This window comes from Geotrypetes seraphini, chromosome 1 (assembly GCF_902459505.1).
Source record: "Geotrypetes seraphini chromosome 1, aGeoSer1.1, whole genome shotgun sequence".
Classification (NCBI taxonomy): Eukaryota; Metazoa; Chordata; class Amphibia; order Gymnophiona; family Dermophiidae; genus Geotrypetes; species Geotrypetes seraphini.
Genome location: NC_047084.1, coordinates 213572427 through 213582121, shown reverse-complemented (window position 1 = coordinate 213582121; position 9695 = coordinate 213572427). Strand labels below are relative to the sequence as shown.

The 9695-nt window shown below is 42.1% G+C and overlaps 1 non-coding gene across 1 annotated transcript; it reads right to left on the bottom strand.

Annotated features, from left to right (window-relative positions):
- LOC117352846 lies at positions 1 to 117 on the bottom strand. Its single transcript, XR_004537897.1, has one exon. It is a non-coding gene; the product is annotated as a small nucleolar RNA SNORA26 (small nucleolar RNA).
- Between the last annotated feature and the right edge of the window lie 9578 nt (positions 118 to 9695).

Sequence of the window (9695 nt, the reverse complement as noted above, 5' to 3'; positions counted from 1 at the left end):
TGATGTATCTCCCGACAGGATCCAAAACAGTTTATTGCACTGTTCCAGGTTTCAGAGAGAATTGCTTTACCCCCCTGTGTTGGCCATTACAAAGCACTGTTGGCTCTGAACGGGCAAAGCTGAAGGGGTTTCAAAGACAATCATTTCTTTTACAGTTAACATTAAATGCTTGTTATTCATTCTTAGTAGACCTTTTTTCTGTACTTTGTGAAAAGTTACTAGTTATCAGCCAGGAGCTGCCATATGCAATACAGTACTCCCCCGATATTCGCGGGGGTTCCGTTCCAGGAACCCCCGTGAATGTTGAAAAACTGCAAATACGTTTTTAACAGGGGAGCCGGGAGAGGGCAGCCGGAGCGCCAGCGAGTGAAGGAAATCACTCATGGTATGCTCCGACCACCTCTTCCTGTACTAAAGTCAGGCCTCACCAATCAGGAGCTGCTTTGGCATGCAGCTCCTGATTGGCAGCCCTCTCCAGCCCGGTCATTCGCGGTCAGAAAATACCGTGAATGACCGGGACCGCAAATCGCGGACCGCGAATTCACGGGGGAGCACTGTATTCTATTGGAGTTTTCTAACTCACATTGAATAGACTTTCCACTCTTGTAAAAAGCAAGGTTATCCTACTATATTAAATGGCAACATTAAACAAAAGAGTTAAAATGTTCCTCTTACTTCTAAGGCTAGTACTCATACATCCATCATTCCTACAACACCTGCTTCAACCAAACACTCGCTAATCTATTCCTGGGCTCACTCCATGGCATGCAAGGACTTTAGTCTTGGGGTTTTAGGCAGTACAACTGGGTAAAAAAAAAGTCAGAACTGCCAAAAACCCTGCATGTAGTATAGTAAACAAAGGACTAGATCATGATTTACCTGACCTTAGGTGCACCCCTCATCACTAGAGCAACCTACACATTCCCCAAGCTCCTCATCCATACATAATATTTATAGTCTTCTAGTTAATAAACTGAATGGAAAAAAAAAAAAGAACCTCATACATAGCAAGATTAGCACCCTGAGGTTGTGGATTCAAATCCCACACTGCACCTTGTGACCCTGGGCATGTCACTTAATCCCCCATCAGGGCAGAACGGGAAAAATGATTACCTGAATGCAAACCACTTAAGCTATAAGTGGTAAATAAATAAATATGCGTTCTATTGCTAGTCTTTTCTTCAGATATTTCCCAAAAACGCTTTCTTTGACTTTAGCCACATGCCGAGTCTCAGAGGCCTCTCCCTTCTCACCTAACCCGGGCATATCACCCATCTGTACCAGTTCCCCAAAAGCAGCCGCTCTACTTCCTGTAGTCCTGCTCCTGCCTGACCCTCCTTGCCATGAACAGACTTGCCTATTCCCATACTCCAGCTCCTTTTACTAACACCTGCATTAAGGTTACACTAGTCATTTTGTTACCTTACCTTTTGCTGGAGGTGATGCATGTGGATGTTACGAGCTTTTCCATTGGCTGCTGATTAACATTCATAGCAAATCACATTTGATGCTCTGCATATTTCGTTACCTCATTGGGCCTGGGAGGGAGGGAAAAAATGAAAGATTCAAAAAGTCATTCTGTGCAGCACAAAGCAAGGCCTGAACCGAGTGACCTGTGTGTTGCCCATTACTTCCCAAGTGTTCTCAAAAGCCTCTACATTTTTGAGATATACTGCAGGAAGATGCATTAAGAGTGAGTGCTAGGCTGGCCCTAAGCATCAAACAGTCATGACTTTCTTGTGCACAACCAATTTGCATTTGGCTCTCTGCACCCCAGGATCATTGTGGCAAATACAAATTAACACCTTTCAGACCAGCTCTGCAACTGTTTGGTCACATAATAAGACACTAGTTGTGACTATTTGCCTTATCAGACACTCCTGGGTGAGTGAGTGAGTGTGTGTGTTTCAAGTGGAGTATGGAGGTTCCATTTTTCTTGTGCTATACCACTGCCTTACTACACAGGACCCAGAAAGAAAAGGTCAAGGATGTCCTTCTTTGAATCACTGCTAAAAATTCATAACTACACAGAAGTATCTTTAAATTTATTTATTTGATCCCTACTGTGTAAATTAACAGTTCATGGAAGAAGCATTGTTAGAAGAGATTGAAGGTAGTGTCTGAGAGGAGGAGGACAGCACCCTTGGAGTAGCTTGAGGATTATTTGATAATTAGGAAGTGTGTGTGTGTTTGGGGTGGGGGTTAAAAAGATAGGATGAAGAGACTAGTCTTGATAGGATCTCTTAGGCAGCGCAGGAGATAGAGCAGTGGTCTCAAACTCGCGGCCTGGGGGCCACATGCAGCCCGCCAGGTACTATTTTGAGGCCCTCGGTATGTTTAGCATAATCACAAAAGTAAAATAAAACAGTTTCTTGATCATATGTCTCTTTAGCTATAAATGGCCATATTATTATTAAGACTTAGCCAAAAGGAAAGATTTTTAAATATAAAGAGTTTTACCTCATGCAAAATTGTCATTTCTTTCATAAGACATTAACTATTTTTTTTGGAGGCCCTCCAAGTACCTACAAATCCAAAATGTGGCCCTGCAAAGGGTTTGAGTTTGAGACCACTGAGATAGAGGATGGGGAAGATGGGCAGACTGGATGGGCCATTTGTTCTTTATCTACCATCATGTTTCTATATTTCTATGAAAGGAGAGTAAGGAAGACTGGAAGGTCTTTTAAAGATAAAGCAAGATGTACGATCAGGTCTGCCACCGTTCTAGTTCTGGACTACTTTTATTCACAGTGCTGGGGCTAGCCATGTGCTTGGCATAGGTATTAAAAAGCTGTATACCAATGCAGAAGTTTAGCTCTGCAATGATATAAACTTACTGCATGAAAAAGTATGCATTGTCAAAAAAAAACAAAACAAACATTTAAAAAACCCCAGTACACTGCTTTAGTAATATGTAACTGTTTTCTGTATCAAAGAATAAAATGTTTCCCTTCTTTTCAGCATATGAGATGGATTAGGTCATACACTTATAGGAATGAAGATTAGGAAAATAAAAACTGTTTGCTGGACACTGCACCACTCATCTTCTGATACCCCAAACAAAATTCCCCAATGCTCTACTGGACACCCACTCCTGCAAGCTCTCTACCCTTCTTCCAGATGGGAGGCGATAGTTTCCTTATTTAGAATGGTGGAAGAGAGGAAGCAGCAAATGGGGATCGCTCCTACCTCCTATTTTAAAAAGGCATGAAGGTGGGGGGGTCACCTTCCATAGTAATCTGATGTGGTGAAGTACCCTATTATAAGAACATAAGAATAGATTTACTGGGTCAGACCAATGGTCCATCAAACCCAGTAGCCCGTTCCCACGGTGGCCAATCCAGGTCACTAGTACCTAGCCAAAACCCAAGGAGTAGCAACGGTCTGTGCTACCGATCCAGGGCAAACAGTGGCTTGCTCCATGTCTTTCTCAATAACAAACTATGGACTTTTCCTCCAGAAACTTGCCAAACCTTTCTTAAAACCAGCTACGCTATCAGCATTTACCAGCGCTGCATCTTTACACCAGGCCCATCAGGCCTGAGCTGGCATAAAGATTGTGGTACCAAAGTAGCAGAAGCACTACACTAAATATTGGATTTTGATTGGTTATTTTTTTAAAACACCAGGGAGCAACCTTTATTTTAGCTATTTGCATGCCCACTATGCTACCCTTTAACACAATTTTACTTGGGGAGGGGGGGGGGGACAACCCCAATAAAAAGAATTTTCCCTGCATTAGGAAGCAATTATTGCAGAAAAATCAAGTGCAGATCACAGTGCTAATAGTTACAGTCACAGCTTAGAACTTAAGACTTGCTCTACTAGGTCAGACCAAGGGTCAGTCTAGTCCAGTAGTAGCCAGGCCAGGTTACAAGAACCCATCAAAGTCCCAACAGTGATAAGATCCATGCTACTTAATTCCAAGAATAAGCAGTAGTTTTCCACGGGTTGATCTTAATGGTTTATGAACTTTTCCGCCATGTATTTGTCTAAACTAGTGGTCTCAAACTCAAACCTTTGCAGGGCCACATTTTGGATTTGTAGGTACTTAGAGGGCCTCAGAAAAAAAAAGTTAATGTCTTATTAAAGAAATGACAATTTTGCATGAGGTAAAACTCTTCATAGTTTATAAATCTTTCCTTTTGGCTAAGTCTTAATAATAATATTGTAATTTATAGCTAAAGAGACATGATCAAGAAAATGTTTTATTTTACTTTTATGATTATGATAAACATACCAAGGGCCTCAAAATAGTGCCTGGCGGACTGCATTGGTCCCTAGGCCACGAGTTTGAGACCAATGGTCTAAACCCAGCTACATTACCCAATTTCACCACTTGCTTATTAAAATGAGCAATAATAATAATGTTCTCCCGTTTTAAGTAACTTCATGGAGTATCCCCTAGTCTGTGCTTTTTGAAAAATCTGAGAGTACCAGGGGGATACCCCATGAACTGATCCCTGTATGGAAGAAAAAAAGAAACCACTTGAATTAACCTACTAAAAGGCTGAAATTGATCTTTTTTTTTTTTAACTGGCTTTAAAATGGGTACTAGTGGTCAGGTTACTAGAGAAAAGACATATTCGGACAGAGCTCCTGAAAATTATACAATTAAAAAAACCCCACACTTAAAACATGCTAGACTAACTTCTAAATACGGCAGGGATGTCAAACAAAACAGAGACTAAAAAAATGCCAATTTCATCAGCAACAAAACTGGGGAGAAGCTCAAGACAAACAACCATGCGGGCATGCCTGAATGCTCAAGATGGCGCCGCCATGCACACCAGACGCACAATGCAACAATCAAAAGAATCCAATATGTAACGAGAGCCCTCAGATACAGAGATGATACTGAACACCCAAAAAGCAGGAAACATCTTATTACATGAAAGGCTCACCCAGATACAATCGGAACTGGAGAACTACTTCTACTATATCTTATTTCTATAGCGCTATCAGATGCACGCAGCGCTACACATTAAACACGCAAGAGACAGTCCCTGCCCGAAAGAGCTTACACACAGGTCATAATCAGTACATGCTGTTCATGAAGGGAGTTGCAAAGAGATACAGAGGTAAAGAGAGTAGGGAGTACTTACAAATCTAAGAAAAATGGTGGAACAGAGAGTCACAGGGACAGAAGATTTAACCACATTGAGGAAAGAATCTAATACACAATCCTTAAAAACTACTTACCGAAACTGATGACCTGGAAAACAGAATGAGACGATGCAACGTCAGGATTGTGGCAGTGCCAAAAAGATTGGAGAAGAAACAACCCCCTTGCATTTGTTGAAAACATCTTGCACAAAATTGCCCTACAACTCTCTCTCCCAGCAGACATAGTGGTAGAAAAAAGCCTACAGGCTCGCAATCTCCGGACAGCTAAGAGGAGGGGAGGGGGCGGGGAGAGAGAGAGAAAGACCCGGACCCGAGTAGCAAAATCCTAAATTACAGACAAACATTACTGAATGCAGCAAGGATGGCGGAAGCCCTGAAACACACACTCAGAATGATATACTGTAACTCTCCCAGCACTTTAGCACTGAAATGGACAAACAAGAGATCACAATTCAGAGAAATTAAAAAAAAGACTGTACAATCACAGAATCCAAACTAATATACAGGGTCCAGCAAAACAGTGAAATGGAAAGGTGATGCAATAATCTTCTCGATTCCAGAGCAAATTTAAAAGATTTTTAGAACTCAGTTTCCCAGATGACTCCCCGCTCCAACCGGAAGGACAGAGCAACAAAGAATCCTGGGAAAGGGCAAAGCTAGAATCAGAATCAGCAGCCAGGCAGAGACCACCACCACCACCACTCAGCTCAAGCTTCCAATTCAAACAGTCAACAGATAAAAATCAGAAGCTATTCCCCCCCCCCCCAAAAAAAAAAAAAAAAAACCAAACAAATACCAGCATCACAAATTTCTGGCCAGCCCCATCTCTGCAAACGGAGCTCCACAACTCAAACTACAACAGTAAAGCAGCACGCCCTGGAAACAACAGGCAAAAAGCTCATCCATCACAAGAAAGGAACTTTGCACATCAAAGCCTTCTGCAGGAAACAACAATCTCCTAGCAGGGAGAAAGGCTGTTAAATGTTTACAATATTTACCTTAGGGAAAGGAGGGGAGGGGGATGGTAAAGAGAGGGAAACTATTTAAATAGCCTTATCAGGGGAAGGAGGTGGGGAGGAGAAAATGTTCTTACTAAGAGCTAGATTCACTAAGGACACGGATCCGTGTCCCAACTACTTTGGGACCCTGAACGGATTCACTTAACCTCACTCCTGATCCAATTCCGATTTGCGCATGCAAATGAGGGGGAATGGCATGCAAATATAGGAAGGCAGTGATTCACTAAAAAAAAAACAAAAAAAACCCCAAACCAAGAAACACTGATTGCGCTGACCGATCCAAAAACAAGCGACTGCCGAGGACCAGTCGCTTGTGCAAAAACCCTGCTCTCTCCTGCTTGCCACCCTGCTCTGCCCCTATCATTTTGGCCTGAATACAAACAGTGAAGCTAGGCACCTCTGCCCCTGCTTGCCACCCTGCTCTGCCCCTATTATTTTGGCCCCAATACAAACAAAGAAGCTAGGCACCTCTCTCCTGCTTTGCCCCTATCATTTTTGCCTGAATACAGTGAAGCTAGGCACCTCCACCCCACTCTCCTGCTCTGCCACCCTTCCCTGCAGTGCTAGCCTGTGGTTTTAACCCGCTTTAAACCTGCGGGTTAAAACCATGGACTCGCGAGTAAAAAAGTTTTTTAAAAAAGCACAGACAGCAAATGCATTCGCAGACCATCTACAGGCAAAGTAGATGGTCTGTGCATACATCGGGATCGCTCTCCAGTGATCCTTGTTGTCGGTGAGGGGTGTGCCTTTGATCACCCCCATTTGCATGAGGGTGCATTGTGGATTGGTCGGCCTGCCTCGGATCACCCATAGATTGATGGGCTTAGTGAATCTAGCCCTTAGTTCTTACCAAGGAGAATGAGGGGCTAGATTCACTAAGCCCACCAATCAAGTTCCGACCACTTAGTGACCCCTTTGCAAACCGATTTCCCTCCGACCCTCTGTCTCGTTCATCCTCCGATCCACGCATGCAAATGAGGGGGAACAGCATTCAAATGTACGCAGGCAGTGATTCACAAAAAAAAAAAAAAAAATGAGGGACACCGACTGGACTGACCGATCCATAAATAAGCGACTGCCCTGCCTTCTGCCACTCTGCTCTCTGCCCTGCTTCTCTGTCCCGATCTTCTGTTCTCTGTCCTGATTTCCTGCTCTCTGCCCTGACTCTCCTGCCCTTCCCCGCAGTGCAAGCCCGTGTTTTTAACCCACGGGTTTAAAGTGGGTTAAAACCAAAGGCTTGTGAAGAAAAAAAGAGTAAAGTTTCCTGTTCTGCCGAGCACGGAGGGCCAGGGCATGCACAGACCATCTACAGATGGTCTGCACATGTGTCGGGATTGCTGTAGAGTAATCCAGGCAGTTGGGGGCGTGATTCCGATTGCCCTTATTTGCATGAGGGCAATTCGTGAATCAGCCTCCCAGCCACAGATTGGATCACTCACGGATTGGATCCAATCCGTGGCCTTAGTGAATCTGGGACAAAGAGTTAAGCAAGAAGGACAGGGCCTGAAAAACTTGAAAAATATACAGTTAAAAAAATGCTAATGTCAAAACTTATGCAAATATATATACCAATGATCAGACTGACTTGGTACTATAAAAATGAGAGAAGAGATGGGGTCCCTCTAGGGACACCGAGGGCTAAATGTACTCTAAAGTCTCCGCTCATCTTAACAATCATTGCTAAACCGGTTTGACTGGTTTAGTGTCTGATCAAATTTTCTGAACAATCATTGCTAAACCGGTTTGACTGGTTTAGTGTCTGATCAAATTTTCTGACTCAGTGCACAAAACAGCTCACCGTGTGGTTTTCCATGTGGTTGTACATTCTTCAATTCTGGCATGCAAATGAGGTCATTAATATTAAAACCAGCCATCTGATCGATAGCCTAGCATTGCATGCCAAAATGGGATCGGTACTACCAACCTAAAAAAAATGACAGGTCTATCACTTGTTGGTAATGGTGTTACCAACAGGTCTATCTGTTTTTTCTTTTTTTTTTTCTATATTCATAGGTGCGTATGTGTGTGTAACAAACATATATTACATTACATTACATTAGTGATTTCTATTCCGCCAATATCTGGCCCATAAAACAAAAAAAGTTGAGCCAGCCTTTCCCCCACCCCATGACCCACAGAACCAAATAGAGGCAAGAGGGATGCCCACTCCCTCCTGCTGCCATGAACACCCCTCCCCTTCAGCAATATTATTTATAAAAATGTAAAAAAAACCAGGCCCAAGAACAAACCTTGAGGCAGACTGGTAACATCCCTTTCCTCAGAGCGATCTCCATTGATCACTACCCTCTGTTGCTTTCCATTCAACCAGTTCCTGACCCAGCCCGTCACTTTGGGACCCATCCCAAGGGCACTCAGTTTATTTATTAGACGTTTGTGTGGAACACTGTCAAAGGCTTTGCTAAAATCGAAATACACCACATCTAGCGCACATCCTCTATCCAATTTTGTGGTCACCCAGTCAAAGAAATTGATCAGATTTGTCTGACAAGACCTACCTCTGATGAATCCATGTTGCCTCCGGTCCTGTAATTCACAGGATTCCAGAAACTTGACCATTCTCTGTCCAAGTTTACATTACATTAGTGATTTCTATTCCACCATTGCCTTGCAGTTCAAGGCGGATTACATTATTACAGTTTACAGTATTACATATTACATATGAGGTCTTAGGTCAATTGGAGATACATAAGAAGTAGTCTGGAAATTTACTAAGATGGTAAGGATCAGGGAGTGTTTCAGGTGGTGCTTGGGTCAAGGCTGGTTGTGTTAGGCTAATGATGGAAGTTGATTCTGGAAGTTTTATTTCATATTTCAATACCTTTCATGCATTGAGATCTGATATTGCCATTAGATAAGCCTGGAGACTTGATTGGTGTAATCTTTTTCTATGAGACCCATCCCTCCTTCAGATATAGGAATGTACAGTCTAGGAATACACCAATACTTATAGATGACCTCATGGGCAAGGATGAGTTTTTCATTCACACATCTAGTTTTTAAAGATATTTAAGAGCTGGATTATCCCCTTATTTCCTGTTTGATTTGCACATCCAGGGAGGGTGTTCAAGTACAAGTTCAAGTTTATTATTATTTGATGAATCGCCTATATAAAACATTCTAAGCGATGAACAATTTTAAAAGAACGACTTATTAGGAAACAAGCAATTTTAAAACAACATTTTAGAGGACAGACACTATTAAGACACAAGTAAAAAGTTAAAATACTTATAACGCATTATAAATTTCTTTATACATGTGGCTTAGTGACAAACATGATATAGAAGGAAAGGGGGAAAAAGTTACAATTTTCTCAGGCAGAAAAACATAAAAGAGGTAAGAACACGGGGAAGGGGAGAAAAAAATAAAAAAAAATTGAAAGTCTGCATTGGCTTAATAGTTTAATTAATAAAAGCATCATTAAATAAAAAAGTTTTTAAAAGTTTTTTAAAAGAGATAAGATCCTTTTCTTTTCTGATATAAAGTGGCAAAGCGTTCCAAGTTTGTGGAGCTATAACGGAAAACATTTCA